Here is a 26,539-nt window from a genome sequence, read left to right on the forward strand (position 1 = left end):
TTACCTTTATCTACTTGCACTGGTGTGCTTTCAAACTGCTAGGTTGGCAGAAGCTGGGACAGAGTAACAGGAGCTCACCCCGTTGTGCAGATTCGAACTGCCAGCCTTCTGATCGGCAAGCCCAAGAGGCTCAGTGGTTTAGACTACACACCACCCATGTCCCGTAAGTAACATAGTAATACAAGTAACATAGTAAAGTCATAGTAATACAGTATTGCCAGGATACTTCCTCATCACATGGAACCTTTCTCCAGAACAACAGCAAATGGATTAGCTGTTTGTTATGAAATGCATTGTTTTCCAACACTGCAATGGATGGAAGCCTCAGTCGCTGTACATGAATTATAGACACTTACACAGAACTATAAATTTAAAGACCATTTGGGGTGGATAGACAAGTCTGTTGAATCAGTGGTGGCTGGTCACGCTCAGATGTGGTTGGAGGAAAATGACTATCTGGATTTATTTCAATCTGGCTTCGGGCTTCGATTCAGAACCATGAATTATTTTGCATTAAAGGCTTGGGAAGAAGGAGAAATCACAGGGGAAAATGTTGATCTTGGTGTTTTGGCCTCTACATTGCTCTCTCTCCCAATCTCTGTCTCTTATTTAATGCAACAATTGAAGAAAGATCATTCTCTCTCTGCCATTAGTGCACCTCGGTCATGACCTCCAGGGACCACCTAGTTCTGGGGGTGAAAATATAATTCACTATCCATGCTCACTGATTCTTGAGACCCTCTGTAAAACAACAAAACAGAACGAGCTGTGCAAAACTATCCCAATCTGGTTGGCACTTGGGGCTTAAATTATTTTTAGGGTTGACTTTAAAAGATGCAGACTATATTTTTCTTTGCAGACTCCAGCCTGAAACACTACTAGAAAACTTGTTTCGGCCAGAATTATTCTCAGATGCATGGTATGTGACTGATCACTTCTGAAGCAGAGCATTAATCGTCTCAATATATAGCCACTGAATATAAACCTATTATCCTTTGCTGCACAGAAACGCATACAAAAAGAAACAGCTAATGATAATTAGGGATTACAGTGTTGGAGGAAACATTCCTTGATGTAATAGAAAATGTAAGTGATTTAGCAAATCAGAGTTAGTTGGACCGCAAACAAGCATCAAATAAAAGGAACAGCGCACTAATTGGAAGCTTGATCATTTAGAATACATTTGTTGGCATGGATTATGGGATTGCTATCTTTAAGCAGCATTAAATCATTGCAAGAGAGCACTGCCAAAAAACCTCTTCATTTCCTTTTAGTGACTTCTTACTGCCCTCAGTTCAAGTTTAATAGAAAAGGAAGGACATGATGTTGTTTTAATGACAGGAAACCAATGCCTTCCAAATGAATAAATTCCATCACTGACTGCCACAAAGTGTGCTAATTATTTCCTTTGATAAATTAAAAGCTATAAAAGCCTCTAAAGCATAGAACATGCAGCTTACAGTCATTGTCTGCCCCACTGCAGTGCTAATCACTCATATATAAACCTGGTGGTTTTTATGTAATAAGACACCATTTTCTTTTAACATTGGTGTCTTCTGTGTAAACCAAATTTGATAGTTTGCCCCCAAATCAAGACAGTCAGTGAATTAAAAAAGTTTTTTTAAAAAATAATAATTAATGCATCTATTCCAGTTAACAAGTAATATTTGTTGAAACCAGGCATTATAAAAATATAGTTTAATAACAGGAAAATCTTAATCTTAATCTCCGGTCAGAGCATGTAACTTCAATTTATGCCAGCTTCACTGGTTTCCTATTTGCTTCCATGCTACATCTAGCCTTTAAAATCCTAACACAGGGGTGGGTAAAAGGTGGCCTTGGGAAGTGTTTCGGGACCACAGTTCCCATCATTCCTGACCATTGGCCATGCTGGGGCTGATGGGAGTTTGAGTCCAGCAACATCTGGAGGGCCACAGGTTCCCCAACCCTGCCTAAATGACATAGGGCAAGTTACTATAAGAGACCATTTGCTGCCAGTCTGGTAATTAAGATCAGTGCCAGAGGCTTTAATCTCAGTGCCATCTCAGGAGGTTTGGTGAGTGAGCCCAAGAGACAGGGCCTCTCTGTGTTGACGCTGCAATGGGAATGCCCTTCCAATGGAAATTTGTCCGGTTCCCCTCTTTGTGTGTCTTCTACAAGAAATTGGAGACACTTTCATTTACTGCTTTTTAAACATGTACCACCTAATTTATAGCTGATCATTTTAATGTAAAGTAAGCCAACAATTTATGCAAATTTTGTGCACATTCACTTGGCAAAAATATAAGAAATAAAGGGGGTGGGCATCTGTAAAAATAGACTTTGGCAATCCCACCTGCCATTGAACCCAAAGTGTTGTGACTATACGCAATTTCATGGCAACCCATGTTAGAAGTGTAGTTTTTAGTGAATTCCCTTAAAAATAGCTAAAAAGTTCATTTTGCAAAAAAAGCTGAACAACTTTAGGCAAAACTTTAAAAAGCTCAACAACTGTGTTGGGTCCGGATTTTCACTTTTTGAAATATGATAACCCTACATAACCCCTGCATAAGTTGCAGGCTTACTGCATAACATTACTGCTAGATATGTGAGTTGCATCCTTTTACGGATTGATACTGCCTTTAGAAATTGTTGGTTGAATATATCATATGGAAATGTGTGTATGTTGCTTTTTAGATACACACATCTTCCAGGCATAGGTTGTCCTGTGACCTTCATTCCAGTGAAGGGGGCAGGCTTCTGTGTGCCAAAGAACTACACAAACAGAACAGTTCCCCTTATTAAAATATTGGGGAGAGCAGTTGCAGAGTGTGGGCAGGAGTGCCACACCTGGAAGAGATCACTGGATTAAGGTGACAGTCTCGTATTGATTACCTGTGTACACACACAAACATATTTTAAACTTGCAAATAACTTAAGGCAGCCTATTTGTACTTAAGTTAATTCAGCTCCATTGAAGTCTCAGGAACTGAACCAAATTTTCTGTATTTATCTAATTTATGAACTGTAGTACTGAAACACTCTGTTTTCCTCACACATTTCAGTGAGGCCAAATTGGCTTAGCACCAAGTGTGCCTGCATTAAATTATTTGGGAACTGCCCTCCTTGCACTTGTGTGGCTTGCTTGCAGCTGGAGCATGATTCCTCTGCAAGATCCTCGAGTTGTTATTGTTTAGCAGTGCAATTTTAAAAACAGAACTTGTAGAACAGTTGCCTACAGCCCTGTTGCAGGAAGTGTGGGGCCATGAATGCCAGCGCCACCCCACTCAATGGATTTGAGGCCTGGGTGGATCTGAGCCGGGCATGCAAGTAACTCATTGTATTGGCAGACACCTGAGCTTTGAATAGGACTATTGGTTTTCAGTGTGCACAAGCCCCAATGTGCACAATGAGGAATCCTGAAATTGGAGGGAACCCTGGAGGTCACCTAGTTCAAATTCTTGCTCAGAGGAAGAAACCCAGACCTAGAGTACTGCCAACCCCAATGGATCACTATGCAGACTCTGCTTGAAGAATAGATGCATATAATTACAGTATTAGTAAAAGAAGTTTTTGTGATGGCATCTGCTGCAATCGAGTAACCTGTTCTTAATGAGTATACTGTATAGCATGCTTTCAGAACCTGTTGCCTATCAAGCAAGTGAATTTCTGGGTAATGTAATGTTGCAATGTAAAGTTTCCCTTTTGTGCTAGGTGTAAAAAAAGAGCAGAGTTACATATTGAACGATTCCCTTGAAGTTCTAATTTGAAATCCCATCAGGGCCACTTGTTTACTAGCACTAATAGCTGACTAGCCCACAGCCTTTAAATTACTGCTTATTACAACAGGGCTGTTCACACCATTCTAGTTAAGGACCTGTCAGCATTTTCATTGAAGTAACCCTGTGTTCAGTGGTTTATTAGGGCTTTGTGAAACTATTTGCTATGCAGCCTGGCAAACCTTCTGGCTGGAGGATAAAATTATTCTTCTTACCTGGGACAACCCACTGTGGTGGCTGTTTTAATTTGGCAAGAGAATCGTTGATGGATTTGTATGTCCTTCATTTATCTCTTGTTGTAGTGAAGATATAAAGTCTCCAGTCTGTCAGATTCACCTGCCGTTTTCTTTCTTTGGATTTCTTTTAAAAATATATTATTAACATTATTTGTTCTGTTTGGGTGACATACAAGATGAAACAGAAAAGAAAACACAAAGCCAATAAAACATGAATCAATAAAGCAGTTAATAATAACAAGATAACCATTTAGCATGGGGGGGGGGAATTGCAGCAACAATTGATTAATACAGAAGGCTGAAGGGATGGATTCCACAGTGTTAAACAACCATGCTAAAACCACAGAATAATGCAGTGATTAATTTTGTTTGCTTGTTTAAAGATTAGAAGGTTTTAAGAGGCCTAGGAGAACAAAAAGGGCTTTGCAGCCTTAGCAGTTGCTTTGATTCTAGGCTTAAGAATTAGTTAACAATCAGCTGATGTATCCATAACGTGCAGCATTCTTAGTTTCTTGTCCTCTTTTGACTTTGCTATGTGAAATTGGCTTTAAAATACAAGTATACTGGCAAGGTTTATTGATCAGCTGACATTGACAAAGAAATAAGGGTGGGTTTTTGTGTGTATTGCATAAAGTTTGCAAAACGCTGGCTCCTCTAGCATGTAAGCCTGTAAAACATCACAAAAAGGGTACCCATAAATGGTACCCATCAGATGTTCATGTCATTTTTTATTTAGAATATGTTATTAATTTAATGGTAAAATAACATTGATCAATTCCAACAATACCTGTACAGCATTATATGTTTATATCAGTCACATATATAAGAAAGAAACTGAGCAAATAACTATCAAATAACTGAATCACTGAATACATTGCCAAGGTTTCAGCTGTCTATTACATCACCTCTCCATAAGTTAACATTATTTTATTTTTGTATTTTTAAAAGTGCAAACCAATTTATATGGTAAGTACTTTATGTCTCTGGCATCTCTTTAATTATCTGTGCTGGAAAAATATTTTCCTTAAGATGAGGAAGCAAGAAAATTACTTGAAGAGGTTGGTTGTGGAAAGTGAGAAATAGTGGACTGGGAACTTTTTGAGTACTAGTAATAGTCTGCTGATGTGATGGGCTGGCCGTTGTGTCAGCATTTTAAAGGAAGCATTTTGCTGCTGCAGGGCTTTTTTGTAATGATCCCTTTCCCCCCCCCAAACATTCAGAAATGAGGACCGTTGCTTATGGAACCAAAACAGTACCATTCACACACAAGAGGGATGTATGTATGAATGAATCTTTATTTGCATCAGCCATCGGCCATAGCAATAAAACAACAATACGATATACAAAGAATAGAAATAAAACGTCAATTATATAAAATACATTTTAGGCTTTTGAATCAATAGTCAAATAATGGATCTTATTCTGATTGCTCCAGCTAAAAACCTTGCAACCTTTGCTGTCACCTGCTCATCTTGATCTGCCAAGAGAAAGGACACTGTGGCAGTGGTTGGACGACCCAGAATGGACAATAAAAGAGGGGTGATAATCTCATTCCTCAATTCTTTATAAAGAGTGCAAGCCAGAAGGGCATGCGCCACCGATTCAGTACTGCCATCTCCACAGGGATGTATGAGATTTGAGGGGGTTGGCTCTTAATGGGGGAAGAACCCCCAAACAGCTGAGTAAGCCCCCTCCACAACATCCTTTTAAATTGTGCATGTATATATTTTTTATATAAATTAATTCATCGTTAAATTGTAAGGGGGGGAACACACTTCAAGGCAGTTTAAATCATGTGCTCATTGGTCTTTCAATACTGTATGCAATTGTGGATGCTCCAAGATGATCATACTGCTTCATTTCCAGTCAGTGCATATCCTGTAACTTCCTACCTAAATCTTATACCTTTTCATACCAAAAATTATCTGGGTTGCGTAACACTGCCCCTCCCCCACATTTTGCTGAACCAGAGCCCTTCAAGACAGCAATAATGTGGTAGTACCACAATAATGTGGTAGTACCACAATAATGTGGTAGTTTAGGTGTGTCTGAATGATGTGTGACTGCACACGGTGCTGAACCCGGACGTAGCCCCAAAACATCATTAAGATGACATGAAAAGGTATGGGGGGCCCGAGGCAGAGCAGAGTGGGCTTACACACAGATCTTGGCAGAAACTGGTGCCACTGCTGGTCGGGTGGGTGGTGGAGGTGAGGCAGGCACTGCTGCTCAAGGTAGCACCTCATCTTGCCTCATCAGTGGACAGGATCTGATATGGATTAAAAACTCAGCACTGGAAACACATGGAATGCACAGCAAAGAGCATGAACGCAGCCTTTGTTGGACAGTTGCAACTTACTCGTATGCTGACTAAAGATGGCAGGGGACAGGTAAGCCTGACTAGGGGGGAAGGGAAGACTCCCTCCTTTGAGGGAAAGAGTCTGCGGAGGTGTTGAATGAAATTTAAAAGAAAGAAATTTAAAATTTATTATTTTTAATATTAATAGTGTGAAATAAACTGGGAGCCAAAGGGAAGGGGGACAAGAGAGAGAAGGAAGGAGAAGAAAGTGAATGCAAAAGAAGCAGGGAGGAGGAATAAATGAAAGTGGCAGTCTTTGGGAGATAACATACAAGTGTGAAAATGGGGAGGAGAAATTACAGAAGATGAACAGAAGTACTTTTGAGAGGTGTGTGGAAAAGGGAAGAATCTTGACCAAGAGGTTTTCTTCACTCGGAGCTTGTGGATCAGCAAATTCTGCCTAAAAATGAGGATGCTGAGTGACAGTCCCTCAAGCACCAGTGCCTGTACTTCACTTGAGGAAGACTGAACTATTGAACTCCTTACCACAAGGAAATCACTGTGGCAAAGATTTTAACTATTTCCAAAGGGGAAATAGATATGTTTAGAAACTGTCCATAATTACCATCTGACTATGCCAGACTCCACCTCCAGCTGCCCTGATTATGGCGCTTGCTCCACCATTTTGTGACTGATCAGCCTCAGTAATTTGCATCTTTCCCAAGTGGGCCCTGGCAGTTGGAAGTTTGTTAGCCCTTGCTGTAGGCCATTTAGATGCACGACCTAAAAGAAAAGCTGCTCATTCATGATTTCAGGACAATGAAAATGCAAAAGGTCTTGAGCTTGTACAAGGCTTAGGTGACCCAGAAGAAACAGGAGCAATTGCTAGCCTTAAAAATGTGTCATGATCATATAAGCCTACTTAGGCAAAAACACATAGAAGTAGAGACTTGTTTCCAAGAACAAATGTGTGTTTATGGCTGGTTGTCAATCAGTATGTGGTTTAGTTCTCAATAGCTAGTCTTGAAAGACTTGTTTAGAACGAATCCTGCTGAATCATAGCAATATATGCAATTTCATCTACGGCAATAGACACAGTTTACATCAGGTCCTGTGCTTATTTGTGCTTTTGAGCAACTCCATTTATTTCAATAGTATCTACACTATAAATGAGTTGCAACTGTTATCTCAATTCACTGAGCTTAGCATGAACATAAGTTACTTTGTTGTTATAGCGGATTTTGGTCTTTTAGACAATGTACAGCAAAACTGAAAATGATCCAAGCTTGAGCTGCTCAAATACAAAAGCCTTTATAGAGTCAAAAGTCCATTCTGTTCATGCAAGAATAAGAGTTGATGAATGCAGATTGTGTTGTTCTTTTGCTATAGCCACTTAAAATAAATCCTTCAATAGAACTTTTCTTTAGCTAGGTTTTTCATTATTTCCAGAGGCAAAGCTGGCAAGGCAATTTATAATTCAATTTTTGCTAAATCCACAACACCTAATATATATGTCAGGCATTTCAACAGCAGGGTACTTTGGGGGATAGGTGATAAATTGTGCTGATTATAAGTGCAAGCTGTTCTTCCAAAACATCCCATCAAAAAGAAGGTATAAGTACTAATAAGAAAATGTAACGTATCTTCAGAATGTCCAGAAACATAAGGGATAATCATTTCATGTGGCCAGTTTCTTCTTGGAGTTTTATTGCTAAATATTAAGTTCTTACCTTTTCAATAAAGCTTCTCTGGTGTGGAAGTAAAATATCTGATAGGTGCACACAGCCATCCTATGCTAGCTGGTAGTATTTCAGCAGGCACAGGGCAATAATTCATTTCTGTCTTAAGAAGGGGCTTACTGTGGAAGCTGGAACATTGTCTGATTACACAAACTGATATGAAAAATAGAACTGTTAGGATATAATCAACCCTGATCTTTGAAACAACTTTTCACAATACCAGTCTGAATTTAAAGGCTTAAATGGCTTGGGACACACATACTTAAAGAGACCTCTTCCCATACCAGCTTAGATCTTCCATTTATGTCCTTCACCAGTTGCCTTCTATATCATAAGTGTGTTATTAAACCAGAAGGAAGATGGCATTTTTCAGTAGTGGCAACCAAGCTTTGGAGCACCTCAGCGGCTTGCTTGGCACCCATATTGCCATATGAGGTATATGCCATTCTGGAACCTGAATTAGATGAAGGGCTACATATAAATATTTGAAACAAAAACGAACAATACAATACATATTTACACAGAACTAAGCACAGTTGGGTTCAATGGCTCTTTTCAGAGGAAAATACACAAAATGGAAGATCTTTCAACTGTTTTTTCTGTCCATGAGTTGAAAATAACCGGATGTTACACAGAATAAAGTAGTGCTGTGGTTATGATAATGAGCTATGAATCTGGAAGTCCCCAGATTGAATCTCCCTTTGACCACCATAAACTTACTAGGGGCTTTTGACAAGATATTTACTTTCAAACACTCCACCCCTCAATTTTCAGTAAGAAGGCAATAATACTTGACTGCCTTCCTGTGGTGTTGCAAAGGCTATAGCACAGTGTCAATCTTTTATCCCTTTAATCAATGGATACAGGCTGGATCTAGACACATCAAGAAAGCATTTCAGGAAAACGTGCTCTAAACTTCATAAAGGGAAATCACGCTGGTGAAAGACAGGACTCCACAGTGCGATCTGGTATCACAGTGTTTTAACACATATAAAGTGCTTTTTCTTTGCCAATGTAGCTGAGTCCATAGTCAGGGTTTCTATGTTCTATTTAGTAGCGTGCTTTTGAGGTGGCTAAACTGGACAGAAGAAAAATGACAGTAAACTAAGAAAAGTAAAGCAGGAAGAAACATGAAGAGGGCAGAAGCAAATCTAGGAAAGTCAGTGAAATAAAATTGATATGATCTGTTATATAAAACTTCATAAATACTGTACATAACTGGAGAAGGAGCAAAGATATGTTAAATCTGTCTACCCCACCCTGGTACAATCACAGATGTCTTGGACCATGACTGTGCTTGCTGGGGCTGGTGGCAGTTGTAGTCCAATATGTTTGGAAGGCACCAGGTTGAGGAAGGCTGTTCTAGAGAAAGAATGCAGAGAAAGCCTGGAGCTACTTCATGGGGAAACTAAAGTTCCAATTTCAACTCATAATTTGTTTAGTTCTGCAGATAAAATTATGGAAAGCTTCACAAAGAGACTTCTTTCAGTTGTGATGGCTTCTATTGTATAAACAGGAAACATGTGACTTGACTATATTATTTCTTCAGTAATGTTGAAATGGTGGCTGTTACCAAAGAAGTGGCCTCAAATGTGACAGCTTCAGCAGTAAACAGCAAGTGTGAGTTTCTTGCACATCCTGTTTAATATGGAAGTTACCCTGTTTTATGCTTCTCTTTGTTAAAATAATTTTCTTGAGGAGCCTGTCCATGATGGTACATGATTAATGTTACCTGTAAAATGTTTAATTGGCATGATTTTATGTTGTTGTAGGCTATCCAGTCGTTTGTTTGTACATTTTCTCCCACTAATAATAACAAGTGTCTAATTACCATCCGAATGTAGTTCAGTTGATTTAATGACAAGGCTTCTGCAGACTTATTTTGTCATGCAGACAATGGATTCACTTCCTTTCCAGTATAAAATTAAATCAAGCTCCAGTTATCAAAAATTAAAGATTCAGAGCTCTGATACAGTAGGAATCAGATGACAGAGCTGTCATTGAATTCAGGGTACTAAATAGAAGCAAATGTTGAAATTGACATTTGGCATCATGATTTGTAGAGATTTTAATTATGTGGAGAAAAGTTATGAGAAATATGTTCTCATAGTGATGATGATTTATTATGATGATTTCTTATAATAATAATTCTGAGTATTTATATGATACTTTCAAATATTCAAAGTACTTTACATACATTTTCTTATAAACTGTGAAGATTATCTCTTAATTGCAAGAGTTGAGTCAAGGCTGAGAGAGCATGACTTCTCTACAACCATCTTGGACATTCAAGGCAAACACAAGATTCAAACACGAGATACAAAATGAGAAGAAGTAAATATATATAAAAAGACCACTGAAAAGGGAAATCAAAGTTCATATGGGGATAAGAATGAAAAGAACGGGGAAAGAAGGAGTGGGGGGGGAGGTAAGGTGTTTTGACTTTCCATAAGCTGCATTGAAAGGACAGAAATAAAACCAAACTAATGTCACACCCACTGTAGTTACTATACTACTGTCTTGCTTTGTGTACTTCAAGCTCAAACCCGCAACAACTTCTTCATTTTTTGTTTACAGAGTTATACTGTTTCTGGTGTTCCCATGGGATAGAAAAGAAAAGGGACATTGGGGGTCACTTAGAGTAACAATAGTGTCAACACAGAATAAATTATTATAAAAAGTTTGCTCTGATATAAAAGAAAACAACCCTTGAACTATAGCTAGACTAAAAAGGCCAGGTATTGAAGCATTCCTCGAACAGTAAGAGTACAGATAAATGGTATCAATTAAGCCCTAGCAGTTCAGTTTTATTGGGTGGAACCTGACACGGTGGTCTAGGACTTTGTGAGTGCAACAAACATGTGTGTTTAATTAAATGTATAATTATTTCACATTGGGGTTCTCAGAGGAACAGCCATTTCCAAGGCACATCCACTTTGCTATTTCTAGAAATACTTTGGCGAGAAACAGGTCCTTCTAGTTGTTTTACAAATGTTTGTTGGTAGGCCATTGATAGTATATTCAATATTGCATTTCAGTACCAATCATGGCCCCAATATTATGGGGAAGCTCAGCTGAATCCACCCTTTTAGACCTTTAAAAAAGACACCATAAGGCCGCTTGACTCACCTGCCTTAACATACTCTTCATAATAATAGTAATAATTTATTATTTACCCCGCCCATCTGGCTGGGTTTCCCCAGCTGCTCTGGGTGGCTCCCAATAGCACATTAAAAACAGGATAAAACATCAAACATTAAAAGCTTCCCTAAATTGGGCTGCCTTCCGATGACTTCTAAAAGTCCTATAGTTGTTTATCTCCTTGACATCTGATGGGAGGGTGTTCCACAGGGCAGGCACCACTACCGAGAAGGCCCTCTGTCTGGTTCCCTGTAACTTCACTTCTTGCACTGAAGGAACCGCCAAAAGGCCCTCGGAGCTAGACCTCAGTGTCTGGGCTGAACGGTGCGGGTGGAGACGCTCTTTCAGTAGCAAAAAAAGACGTGCTGTGGCATCTTTGATTTTGACCCTGAATCACATAATATGAAGTAAGGGAGAAGCAGAGTCAGATTTTACTGGCCTTGGTGCCCGGGAGGAATCTTATTCCAAAGCTGTTGTGGGCATAGAAGCTGTGTAAGCATCCATGTTGCTTGTTTTTGAGAATATAGAGTGAAGAATTGAGAGCACAACAGGCTGATCTTTAACAGTGAAGCTCTGACACCAGATGCAATCCTCTGGCCATTGAATAGGGCAGCTCCACATAGAGCGCATTACAGTAATCCAGACTTGAGGTTACTAACATATGGGTCACCGTCCAGTGTTTTGACCTATGAATGCAGTGGCATAAACTGATGAACACACTATAAAAGCAATATTTAATATAATCAAGTGTGCAGAAGGACTCTATCCTGGTTAAACAAATACAGAAATGCACTGTACCCAGTACTTGAATTTATTTATTTCTGTTCTGCAATGATTTCTATACCTTCTTAGATCCTCCCTCATCCCAAAATCTCTGGTTATGACCTTGACAGTATGCAGTATTGTTTTGTAGCATCAAAATTTCTTGCTGGGGGCACAAAGCCATTTTTATTTCTTTTTATTTATTGAACACAAAGCATTTAGTGTCTTTTGCTCAAGGCAAAACTTTTTTTTTACACAAAAGAATAGACTCACAATGCCAAATATAACACCTAGCCAAATGACAAGCACAATTCATTTTTGTCCATGTGATTTTCACTGCAGCTGAGTTTCACACCAGAATAGAAAGTACAGCTGTGCAGAAAAAATAGGATTGACTGTGCCTGTATAGCATGTGTCACCAAACAAGAAATAACCTCCTCATATGTTCTATTTGGGGTTGTTAGTACTAATACTAATACTAATACTAATACTAAAATACTACTACTGCTATTGCTGCTACTAATAATAGTATACTGCCCTTCATTCATATATCTCAGGGTGATTCACAACATGAAAATACAAGATAAAAAAATTACAAAATACATAATAAAAACAAAAACAAAGCAAAAACACAAGCACATTTAAAAGGGTTATTATTGTAGTTTTTGGAGTGGTTTCTGTAACTAGAGTAAATTCTAAGCAAATATTTACTGCTGTTGTAAAGTGTACTAATTGCATTAAATGTAAATTATTAAGTTTAAATTTTGTGACTCCTGTTGCATGAAATCCTTGCTGACCTTTCTTCTTCTACATAAGGTTCTCTGTCCAGTAAGACACAATGTACCTTGCCACCTAATATACCCACCCATAGTTTTCACTAGCAGGCTCTTTCAGTTCCTTTATTATTTGATCAATGGGAATAAATGGGTTTGATGAGGTTATCTCTCTCAATTCACCTTGCTGCCTAAGCATCTTTATAAAAAGTACATGATTATTTCCTGCACACAGAGGAACAGTTATTTCAAATATGTGGAAATGTCCTGTGCTTTGAATACCAGGAACTGGCTCCTGACCACCATGACCCAAGAAGTGTAAGGCAGCTCAGGCCAAGGTAGCTGCCAAAAAACGAGCAAGTTCTGACGTACAAGCTGCTAATGGATAACATTCATAGCAAAGACAATGGATACAATCTGGAAATACTGGGTGTCAGCCAGAGAAAGCTGGAAGTCTGAAAGTTGCGTTGAAACTGATTGGGCTGAAATACCTAACGGTGCCAGATGGAGTCAAAATATTGTAGATGAAGTAGATGAAGTTTGTTTTGTGTTTTGTTTTGTAACAGATAAGCTTTGGAGCCAATTTTCTTACTGATTCCAGGAATATAGAAAGCTATGGCCCCAACAGAGGGAAAATTAGACAAAAAAATAAGTCTTATCAATAATATTGGGATCAAAGTATTCACAGCTAACATAAGTCCTGTTAATTCCAAGGGGACTTAAGTGGGACTAACTTTCTCTGGTTCAGAGTTTTTATGCTCAAATACATAAAGCAAGCAAGTCTTTCTTTGGTTTTATCGCAAAAATCATATTGATGCAAAAATAATTTATTTTTGTACAAAATGAGGACTTCTCTGTTTTAATTGACTTCAGGGTCCCCACTCTTAATTTGCCATCTTTAACAAGCTATCTGCTAAGACTGCCCCCCTCCCCCAGTCAATCACCACCTCTTCAGTCCACATTATATATATGACATTGGGAAATTTATTTTGGTCTCAGTACGCATCACTTTACACTTGCTTGTACTGAATCACATTTGATGTTCTAATGCCCATTTACCCAGTTTAGAGAGATCAATTTGGAATTCCTCACAATCCCTTTCTGTTTTGACTACAGTGGAACCTTGTGTTATATACCGTCCCCCTTGTGAATGCTGCGGGTTACGAGCTCCACTAGCCTGGAAGTAGATGTTGCCAGTTGTGACCTTTGCCCCGGGATGTGAGCGGAAGTCGTGCGCTGGCAGCAGGGGGAGGTACCATTAGCGAAAGCGCACCTCATGTTACAAGCGGTTTCAGGTTGAGAACGGACCTCCGAAATGGATTAAGTTCCTAACCGGAGGTACCACTGTACTCTGAATAATTTACTATCAACATCAGCAAATTTACTGCTTGTCCTTAAGTCAACTCATTTATGGACAAGCTAAAAAGTATAGGTACCAATACCAGTCCTTGGGAGACTCCACTTTCTACATCCTTTCATTGGGAAAACTCTTTATTCCTAAGGTGCTTCCTGTCTAGGGCTGCCATATTTTGAAGAGCAAAAAAAGTGGACACATTTGCTGACTTCTAACAATGGATCACTATGATGACTTTACCCATGAAAAAGAGGATGTGTCTTGGAAAAAGAGGACATATGGCAACCCTACTAGAGGACCTCTCCTTTTATTCCATGACTGCTAAGCTTACCCAGACATCTGTTGTTCCATGACTGCTGGGTTTACTTAGAGCTGACATCTGACTCCAGATCCTCTAGGCTGATGGATCTGGTCTGGCTGGTCCTTCCTAATATGAGTTGGAGCCTAGCCTGGTGCTGCAGGTGATGGCCCTCCTCACAGTAGTTTGCCATGTGGATACAGAGTTGAATAGGAGCCATTTAAACTGGCCTTTATTTTGTAGCCAGTTTTGTGAGCATTATCTCTGACCCAATTTTCATGTTAATTGTTAGCATGCAATACTCATTATTGGATGGCAAATATCCAACCAGGATGCACCATCATGTGGTGACAATTGGTTTTTACCATGCAAGATAAACTAAGATCAAGGAATGGGGTGTGGTTAGGTAATCTCAGGGTGCTGTTTTTTTTTATTTAAAAAAAAATCTTCCAATTTCATCAGATCTAAATCTTAAACCCAGTAATGTACTTAGCATATTTACTTGCCAGATCGGCTTCACCTAGATATTAGTATATATCCCTGGCATACAGGCCACATTATCTACTAATTCAACAGGATGTAAATCACTGTTGAAGTACCGTAATTATGTCTGTTCTACTGATTTATCCCTCGGTGCTGTATGCCTGAGCACTTTATTGACCTGCAGTTTGCTTGTGACTATTGCTAATTTAAAGAACTGCCTCTGAGAAACTTTCATTATCTTTCTAGATCCAATTAGTGATGACTATTCTCCAAGGCCATCTTAAGAGAATATGCCAAAGACAAGAAGGGGCATTATCATTTGTGTATCCTTGTCTGTTGACTATTAGTGGTGGTCAAAAATCACCTTTATAATAATCCTTTTAGAAAGGCTTGTGATTATGGTTTTTATTGCTTCACTTAGACTTGAGAGTTTATTAGTGGTGTTTAGCCTCTGGCCAAGAGTGTTTTAATGTCTCCAGATGGTACAATGTCTGGCACTTAACATTTGGGGAGATAATTCCCCCCCCCAAAAAAAAATCATAAGAGCATAAAGTACTTTTTCTATAATGATCTTCATATGTTATTTTCTAAACAAGGTTGTTGAATTAAATTATCATTTGCTGTTAATATGATTTTTTTTTTCTTGGCAAGGGGCTGCTTGGTTTTGTTCAAAATTTTAAAAATGCTATTTTGCTTATTGCATAAGTGGTGGACTTTTATTTAATGTCTCTAACTTTGGGTACAAAACCTTTGTGGCTAAATGTTCACAGAACTGTATGTTATCCAAAGCTCAGACTTTACAAATTGGAAAAAAATGAGACATTGCTGTAACCTCATTTGCTCTCCATAAAGCAGACCCACCAAATATCATAATGGTACCATAATCATGTACCTTTGCACAACACTGCTTATAACAAAACAAAACAACCAAACAAAAAACAAAGCAAAACATTTAAGAAATGGCATTCACTATTCCCCAAAATGTCCCAGATGCTGTGTCAGTCAAAATAATTTGGGGGAAAGAAAATGATGCTTTATCTGACCATGGAGGAGAGGTGGTTCATTCTAGTCTATGCTTTGCACCCAGAGACATTAAAGTAAGCCCCACATTCCACAGTTGAAGTGCCACTGCTGAGAATGCACTCTCCTCAGCCATCACCTGTCCCAACTTGGTTGTTGGGGGAATCTGGAAAAGGACTTTTGTTAATGATCAAACTGCATAGGAACATATGGCTGTAGCAGTATGCTCTGCCTAGAATGTGGGAAACAGAGATGGCTACCCTCACCAGTGCCTATCTATTTTTAAGAAAGCATTGTTACTTTGTTGTCCCAACTTTCCTAGTGTCTAAGGCTAGTGTCTAAGGGTTTATACGTCTTTATTTTATATTTCCTCATTCTAATTTGTATCAACTGGACTAATAAAAATAAACTTTCTGCCTTTGTTGAATGGAAATTGTGGAAAACTTTATTGCTAAATTCTTAGTTTAAGGTCAATAGGAACACAATAAATTCATAAAGAACTGGGAAATCTCCATTCATTTTTGGTATGTGTAATACACAAACTATTGGTCTGTCTAGCAGAGTGCTCTCTGTGTGGGCTAGCAGTGCCTCCCTAATGTCTCAGTCATTTCATATAATCACTGCTTGCGTCTTTTCAAAATAGAGATGATGGGAAATGAACCTGGGACTTGCAGCAGGAAAACCATTTACTATGCTACTGAGCTCTACTCCCTCCTCTAACCAAAATCTGTATGCAATAGACATCTTATTGATGGTTTGTTTGGTTATGATCACAGAGAGAAAAGTATTTACTGTGATGCATCAGAAATCACTATCTTTCTAGTCAATGCCAGCTATTTACATTAACTTTCTCCACTTTACTGATATCCTGTCTCCCTTTGCAGTTGAAGTATGAGAGTTCCTCAAGTTCACTTTTGCTGAAATTTATCTCAGAACACAGTCTTATCAACGAGATCAGCTGTCATCTGCCAAGTAAGATACATAACAATCTTGCTCCACAGTTTTTACTGTTGTTATCAGGAGAAGCCCTCAGGCCTAGTTTTCAGACTCCTTAGGTTCAAATGGATTATTAATGTCTCCTGCAAGTTCTCAGATAGTATTATGTGATGGGTATGCTTTTATTTATTGGGGTCATTTACACTTTGAGCATCAAGTTTCATGTCCAATCACAAATCCAGTCACAAATTAAACATACACAGATCAATGGGGCAGCATCTGAAGTGATCAAACTGAATTGTGGCATTGTTACTCTGCTACTCCGGTGACAAAGATTCCATTTAATAAACACAGTTGCCATTTAGCAGTAATTAATCAACCAACTGCAATGTCACACTGAGGTCAAAGAAACCAGAAGACCAAATGAGGAGAACATGAAAACTGAGCTGACATACAAAATGTGAATGCAGTGCCAAGGGAAGTTAGGAGGCATTAGCAGTGGTGAAACATTTAATCCCAACTTCATTTTAACATTTCAGTTCAAAAATAATCACATTCCCTTGGTTCAAATTAAGGTCACTTTTGTAACTTTCAGATGCTATTTCCTCCGAATAGCCTGCAGAGATGCTTAGAAAGGCTGGTGCGTTTTACAGATGTGCCTCTGTTCGCTCATGCCGTCTGGTTCCTTTTCCTCTTAATTTTAAAATGACTCCTTACTTGGCTGATATTGCTTCTAACTTAGTCTGAAAGCAAGAGTAAGCAGCAAAGCAGCACACATTTTAGAGAGGAGCCACATGGTTATGCAAAGCTGCTTCAAAGAGGCCTTCCCCCTTTCTTCTCCCTAAGACGTTTCCTTTCTGTTCCCCAATCCTACCACAACAAACACAGTACTGTGGACCTCTTGCAGAATGCTATTCCCCCCTTACTTTGTGGAAATGCTATTAAGATGACCCACCCTGCCCTTAAATGCATTGTTACTTTATTTGCTTTCCTTTTGAGACACCAATGATACACTTCTATCAAGGGTACAGTTTAGTGAGATGGATTATGCTTAGGTAACTGGCAGTTCAAGGAAGTCCTACCTTAGGTTGTTTACACGAACATGTTTTAGAACAGCTATTTAGCTTCCATTTATTCCACCCTCCTGCCCAGCTGTAAGTGTGAATGCCGGCAGTGAGTCCATAGGTCGCTGATAAACTGAACCCCCATTTGGCAGGCAGGGAAGTTAGAATGATAAGGCACTTGATTTATGTTTTTCTCTGTCACTAGATTTTCAGTAAAGCTGTGCAGCCAGCCTTAACAGAGTGAGTTTTGCTATCACCTCTGTTGCTTTGGCTTTAAGTGTTCCAGATTCTTGAGCTTCTTCCCTTAAGAACAGGAAAGATACATATCTGTTAAATGCCACATTCCCCAAATCTCTTATTCTTGGATCTTCTGGGAAGTTTTTCCATGACTGAAACTATACTTTGTTAAAACTAATGCACATTTCATGCTGTTATAAATTAGGGACAGTTTTATACTTCACATGCTTGTATTACTAACTACATTGTATAATAATTGAACCATAGTCAGTTATGAAAGGTATAACTGGAATATAGCATGGGGTATTACAGTACAACCCTAGCTGTGTCTTCTCAAAAGTACCGGTAAGTCATTTTAAATTCAAGTGGATTTACTCCCAGGTAACTGGAGTTAGGATTGCAATGCTAATTCAGTTTAATTATTTAGTTAACTAAACAAAACAAGCATACAAACAAAAACTTATGCAACAGCAAACAGCACAACAGGACACAAAATACAACATAAAACAGTGACATCTCCTAGTACTGTTTTTATCTTTAAATAATCCTCCATTAACCACCATGGAATGATCAGCAGCAAATATGGCTTCCTTAAACATAATAATTTTATTACACTCAGAAACAAGGAACTCACTTTTATCAGTATTATTAACCTATAATACTGTTAACCTATATCAACAACTCGTCAAGCTATTTCTTCCTTGGCAAATTATAAATTGGGTTATATTATATTATATTATATTATATTATATTATATTATATTATAATAGTGTGTGTGTGTGTGAAAACAACAAAAATGCATTTTATGGGGAAATTGCTTCTCAAAAACCTGCAGTTTTTGCAGAATTGCACACAAGCATACTTGCATAATTGGAAGACATTTGTGTACATGAAGAGAAATTCTCACTAAAATTTTGATGATTTTAAAAAAATGCAAACTGATATGGAAATGTGCAGAACTTAACTCAAGACTGGAAAAATGAGAGAAACCAAAACTGCCATACCTAGTGGTGTGACTGCCCAAAGGAAGAAAATAGTACAGTATCCTCAATTCAAACATATATGTTTCAGTTCCACAAAATGTTTTGATAGAAGGATAAATAGCAAAAACAGATGAGAACCTACTATATTCCATATATAGAGGGAAGCAATATGGATACATTAGTTCTTTGGTATTATTCTAACTTGGCAAGTTCTTCTAAACCAAAACTCACACAAGGACTATGCAGACAACTGTGCCAAGCATTTAGGTAATGCATGAAGGAGAATAGAGTCATACCTACTAGCCAGTTCTCCTGACCCTGGCATGACACTTGACCATGACCCCCAGTGGTTGTATAGTGTGAAAGGGCACCTGTGTGCACACAACCATATCACACAGTCCCACTCACAGGTGTGCATTCATGGGGTGCATGAGAAAGATGCCTGTATTTGAATGCAGCCAATTATGACCAGTCTCACCTCTGTCTATACTCTTTATATCTACCAAACAACTATTTCACAGACTGCTTTCTGATCTTTTATTAATACATCAATGGATGTAAAATATAATATCCGATGGGCATAAAACCAACTTCTACATGAATACATGACACCAGTGTACAGACTTAACAACTCCCTTTTCAACAAGTTCTGTCTTGAGATCGGGAGGCTCAGCCTCATCCCCACATACTTTGGGGAGGGGAATGAACTGTCCTCAGCTCCATAGAGTTGACACCTATGCCCAACATAAATACTGTGGCAACAAAACTGGGAATACATTAATCTACATCAACTGTGTTTTCACTAACACCCAGAGCATTTTGCCAGCCACTAGGAGCAAAAAAAAAGTGCCCATGTCTCCAATGGCATTGCACATGTGGTGCCTTCTCAAGAAAGTGGCAATTGCATCAGTCTGCCCACTAAGTTTCCTTGACCAGCTTATCAGAAGCATTATACCTGGATTAAAAAGCTACACTGGGGAAATGAACTGCATTTCCAGCCCACCCCCCTTCCCACCATGTGTGATTCTTCAGGCAGTGTGATTCTTGCATGCAGAAGATTTTGGACACACCAATGTGCATCTGATGAAAAACTGCTCCACAGAACAGTATCATGCCATTCTGTCTTACTGGCATGCATCCAATGCCAAACAGAGTCACAGTATAATGCAGGGCATACTGAAGTTTTCCCTGTGTCTTAGAACTTTACATACAAGTCATTAATACAGGCCTTTGCTTTGTATTTTTCTGTTAGTATTTTGTGACCACAAAAGTGCTTTGCTATCTGTGCTTCAGGGTCTTCATCATTCAGTCCCCATGTTCTTGAATTTAGCTATTATTTTAAAAAGGCAGCTAAATTCCATTACCCACTTTTTGCACATCCATAGTTTATCAGTAGGTGGATCCATAACTCCTGCTTCTCATTCCCTGAACAGCTGCTGCCTCTCCACTTTTGTGGCTTCCTCTTGCCCTATGGTAAGCTATAAAACTGTTTATATTCATTGCCGAAGTATTTTCTCTATGTGTGCTTAGGGACTATAAACCTCAAATATTTCTTCACCACTAATGGGCACAAAAAGAAAATGTTTCTAATCCTTTGTTTACTGGCAGCACACACAGTACCTAGTGTTTTACACTAGTATGTGCCCATGAATCAAATTCTTCCACCAGTCTGCTTAAACCCACTGAGATACAAGAATTTAGCTTTATGCAGATAAAAGGGCAAAGCAAAAAAATGAAGTAACCTGGACTCTTTCCCAATTTTATATGGATTCTTTCAAATGGGATTTCTCTAGATTTAACGGATTGAATATTTTTATTTATTTCAGATTAAATAAAAGTTATGTATCTCATTTGTCATCAGATTCTATATCTCAGTTGTCATCAGCTGAGTTTGCATCCAAATAACTTTAAAGGGTACCAGTTAAACTGACCATATTGTTATGGATTTGGGGTACCAGAGTTTGGGGGTAGAAAAGTACCCATCTTTCTAATAAGTTACTGGATGTTAGAAATTTCTAAATGTGTGGAACCGTCCCCTGGGATGGAAGTCATTAAGCATGACAAAGGTGTTGATGGCCCATCAAAGGAAGATGCTTGGGTCTGTGAAATGGAGGTTGCCATGGTAATGTGGGTATGATGTCACACAAGAAAAATGTTGTCCTTCTGAAAAACAGAGGTCTGGAGAAAGGGGTTGAGCAGACAGAAGGGGATGTGTTGCTCTTGGCAAGGCATTCTGGGAAGAAGGAGGAGGATGTAGGCGAACTCCATGCCATAGCTTGGAGTTCTCTCCCCCCCTTTTTTAAAAGGGAAATTCCCTTATTCCAAATAGGATTCCTCGCAAGAAAAGGGAAAAGTTGACAGCTATGCTCCATGCAGCCACTGGTGGGATGAAGCTGCGCCGAGAGACTGGGGGCCATGACTGGCTGCTGTTTTGGAATCAAGCTTGCTGAAGCTTTGAGGGGAGCAACAATAGACTCTCTTGGGGTGTAATGTTCTGCACTGCCTCCACTGAAGATTTTAGGTGTAAATATATGTAAATTAAACCAGAATGGAGCAGAATGGAGTGGGGCTCGAATGGGCCACAATGGGTGCAAAGTGGACTTATGCGTGCTCCACCATCACATGCAATGACCCAGAACATGACCTCTATGCAAATCGGGGGTTGCCTGTACACATAATTGCAAACAAATTTACCCTTCAGCACAGTGCTTTGTAGGATTAGATTGGATTCAAAACATTGTGGTTGGGGAAGTTAAGGTACACCCATTAAGGATTTCATCTTTTGTTTCAGTGAGAAAGTCAATACACACAAAGGAACAGATAGCTGTAGCTTCACCTCCATTACAATGAATGGGAAGCCTTACCAAGTAGCAATAGGGGTGAATGAGAATGCACACAGAGATCAAGATTTATAACCTTGCATTTAGTTTCCTTAAGGCCCTTTCTATGGCAGTTTCGAATGTGTTTGTTGGACATATGCACATGGTATTGCATCCAACATCAACAGCATGGACATTCTCAATCCAATAAAATCCAAGCTGTTTGTTATTTAGATGCATTGCTAGTTTAATTAGGTTCCTCAAACAGTAGCCACAAAATATTGTCTTTCATGCACTCTGGAAGCCAAGAACATTTTTGTCTCAATCCACTAGTGTTTGGAGAGTAGCCAAAGCTATCTGGAAATGCAAATAGCCATCTTTTATGTTCAGAGGGACCTCAATTTGTACAAACCATTTAGGAACATCTTAGAATATAAATCATGCAGAATAGAAGTCTTTTGTCTCATAACTAGCCCATCCATAGCTTCAGGGGGCAAAAATTACATTTCATTTGAACCCGTAGACTACATATGGCTTAAATTAGTTTCATTTTCATTTTGTGAGTTTTATGACTATTTTAAAAAATAATTTTCCTGTTTTCTGAGCAAATTACACAAGACATCTGCCCTATATTTAATCTAGGAACCTCATAAAGGCAAGAGGCAGACATTTTATGAGATATAGTATAAAAATTAGATAATTATCTTGTTTATTTTAGCAGTTTCTACTTAGTGTTTTAACAGTAGTCTCCCGTTAAAGACTTAAACATTCAGTGTTGCAGTAGGCCAATGTAATGCTCAGATATAACACTAAAACTCATAATACTAATACTAAATCAGCTTAATCCTATGAGCTGCTGGGGCATGCATCCAACTGGTATGAGTTGGGGCATCATAAGGCTGAAGCAGACCTGAGGGTGGCAAAGCGGTATGTTTAAATCCAGGCCTACCCTAATCACAGAAAAAGTAACTGTAGTCACAGAAAAAGCATGGAGTGTGGTGTGCATAGTGATTTCTAAAGCAAAAGGGGTATGCAGGGAGAGTAGCGGGGAGCTGAATTTTCTCCATCTGGAGACAAGAGACCACAACTTCCTAAAGCCACCCCCCTTAAGTGCTTTCCCCCCCAGTTAAACTCTCTTCCTGTATCGGAGCTCAGCTGAGAAGGAAAGTACAGTACCACACACAAAAGACTGCAGGGAGATAAGACCATAGGGGATGGGGCAGTTTATCAAGCCCCTCCATGTTGCATTTGCTGTAAAAATCATAGTTCCTTCCCATGTTTCACAGGTTTGCTCTTCCACTAAAACCAACAAAAGCTAAGAAGAGAGGGAAAACACACTTTCATACTTGAGAGGGGAGACCATCAAAAATGTGTGAGTGTGTTACAAGGCAAATTATCTGAAGCACTGAAACACTTTCGCTTCACGAATGACTTACTCCATCGTAGTTAAAGCACAGCCCTGCTTTATATTATGCATTGTGAGTGCTGACATAAGAAGCTGATGATATGAGTAGTTAAATGAGAATTCCACTATTTGTCTAGCTTTAGGTATATGAAAAGAATATTGTGAAAATCCGAGAAGTGTGAAAATCTGAGGGCAGCAGCTTATACATTTGCCGAGTTTCGTTGTGAACCAGCTCATTTTTCAGGCAAGTCATAAAGAGGCTCAAAAACAAGCATTTCACTGTTGGGTGTTTTTCTTTTTTCAAATGAGGTTATTTCCATGTGACTGCTATTCATCTGACATCATTACTGACATACCTTCCATTAGTGTGGTATCTGATTAAGGCTTCCAGCCACATTGGAGCCAGACATAAGTAGTCCAAGTAAGGTGGCTAAGAAAAATTAACATGTCAGTATTATTCAGAGGTGAGAGTGTGTCTCTCTTGATTTTGGTTTGGTCAAATAGGATTCAAACTATAGGTACTTGGAATAGGAAGCTTTTGAATATCTTTGAAGCTTTGGAAGTAGCTGATATTGTTGTATAGTACCAAACTGGAGCTGAGGATGAAACTAAAAGCAATAAAAGAGCAGTAAATTAGGATTGTAATTCTTTCTTTCTTCTTCCTTTGCACTGTGTCAGTATGTTCCTCTCATAGCCATCTCATGTCAGAAGGTGACTTGTGATGAAGAGGAGTGTTTGGGTAGATAGAACAGCATTTATATTTGGTACCAAGTTTAAATGATGTATGTTTGTTTTGTTGTTAGTCTTTCTATTTGGCCAATCACAGGGTTGGGTGGGGATGAGCACGCTAGCACCTCTACCTGTTACTGAAGCAAATGTTGGCAGAAGGGAGTCTGCCCTACTTACATAGGCTCCCTGCACAAGACAGAGCCATGGAATATTAGGGTTTTAAATTCTGTGGAAGCCAACACAAGTAGAAAAGAGTTCCTGGTTTCCTTTTGCTTTTTGAACACAAAAAGATTGAGAACCCAATCACTCACCATAATTGCTTAGCTTAAGGCAGAGATAGCTAACCTGGTGCCCTCTATAAGTTGTCCACCAGCCCCATCCATCAAGGCAAATTACGAGCAATAATGGGAACTGGAGTTCAACTACATCTAAAGGGTATCATGCTGCTATCTCTGGTTTAAGGAGATGATATGGAACCTGTGGCTCTCCAGCTGTCATTGAACACCATCATCTTGACCATTGGCTGGTGAGGGCTGATGAGAGTTAAAGACCAACAATAGCTGGAGTGCCATAGGTTCCCTATCCCTGGTTCAAGGGAAGAGTTAGGGTGCTCACAAATTCACTCAACAACTTAAACTTTAATTTCATGTGTGTAGCTTTGTGGATGAGTGTGTAAGCACCTTAAGGGGGTTTTGTGCCTAGAATAAGCTGTTAGAATGCAAATGATGTTTTATGCTCCTTCTGCTGATGTGGAGAAACTACAGCTACTGAGTTCTTCAAAATAAGATTCAGTAACACGTTACTGAGATGAAATTGTTCTTCAGAAGTTCAGCAAGCTGGGATTGAGTAGTTCAGCTGATAAGGCCCTGGCTCTTCACTTATAGGACAAACAGTTCAAGCCTCTTCCAATTTCATAAGTTAATTTAGTTATGCCAGCTATGCTTACAATGATAATACAATAGACATGCCACACATAGCTGTCCTTGTATGGCTACACTGAACTATAATAATAAAAAAGAACTGAGTGCCTTGACTTGGCTTTATGATGGCATGTGTGAACCTAGTGTAAATGATGCAAATAACATGGTAAAAATGAGCAACAATTTCAGCCTTGGCTGCACCAGAGAGATGTTACAAATACCTCTTGAGTCCAGCGCTGCAGTAATGGTGTGCCTATTCCAATGTGTTCTTCACTTTCGGTGTCGTTTTGAAGTGCCTCCAATCATGATAACAGAAAAAGACACTGATTCTTGCAGAGAAAAATACACACACAAAAGTGTGTATGTGTGTGTGAATGTAATAAAATGTTGTAACATTGCAGAAACACTTTACTACAGGGTGTTGCAAGCAACGGTGTCACTTCAGTAGTACGGCACTGAAGTGCCAGTATGTGAATACTAGAAACCCGGATGCACATCCCTCCTTAATCACTCTGTATCATATAGACAGCAGGTTCCTTTTAAAATGCTTCCAGGTACATGGGGGCAGCCATCATTTTACCAGTGAATTCCCCAGGAAGTGACTGTACGTTATAATGTACAATCACTTCCTGGAAGCATTTTTTAAAGGATTTCTTTAAAAAACTATGCAGTCATGAACCTGCTTAAGAAGTTAAAGGAAGAAAGAGGCACACCTCAAAACACCTCTTAAGTACAGTGCTTACAGTAAGTATGCAGTGCTTTTTTTTCTTTAAAAAATGTTTCCTACTCATATTGAAATACTGCCCCTCAATGAGGACAAACTTAGATTCACAAAATGTTTAGGGGTATGCGTACCTCTGCGTCCCCCCAGAAAAAAGCACTGACAGTATGGACTCATAAGCACTTCAGTCTGTTGATTATGTGGTTTGATCTGCAAATCAACATTCTGATCCAACTATGTGTCTGAGGGGGACAAAATGAGAAATGTGGAGTGAACTGGAATCCTCCCCAACTCTGTTCTTGACCCTTGTGTATCCTGGCTAGTTTGTGCAAACTGTGGAGGGTTAACTGGATGGATCCAGGGTGCAAAGAACACTTTATTGCTTGTTGGTGTGATACAGTCACTACTGGGAATAAAACCCCACCCTGGACAGGGTTTTATGCGAACTACTGCCCAGTCATCAATATACATTTGAGGAGCAGGTGCTGGTTCAGAGGCAGTTTCTCTCGGATGAAAGTGATTCTCTTGATTCATCAAAGTATCAGTTGAAGACCAAAAGAGAATCAGTCTTGGTCATCCTGATGGATTACATTTTTCAGGAGATGGACAGGGGGACATGATCTAGTTTATTTTCCTCGATCTCTCAGTGGCTTTTTATACTGGTGAATACAGTATCCTCTGGCAGTGGCATAACATGGGGGACAGGGGGTCTGTGGCCCCAGGCACATTTTGTGAGGGGGTGCGACCAAGCATCCCACACTGTTTCCCTCACTAGAGCTTGGCTACAAAAACTCCCTGCTTCTGACCTTCACTTTCCATAAGTTGGAAGGTGATGAAAACAGCAATGCAGGGTGGGGATAGA

The sequence above is a fragment of the Podarcis cretensis genome (genome assembly GCF_951804945.1).
Source record: "Podarcis cretensis genome assembly, chromosome: 9".
Taxonomy (NCBI): Eukaryota; Metazoa; Chordata; class Lepidosauria; order Squamata; family Lacertidae; genus Podarcis; species Podarcis cretensis.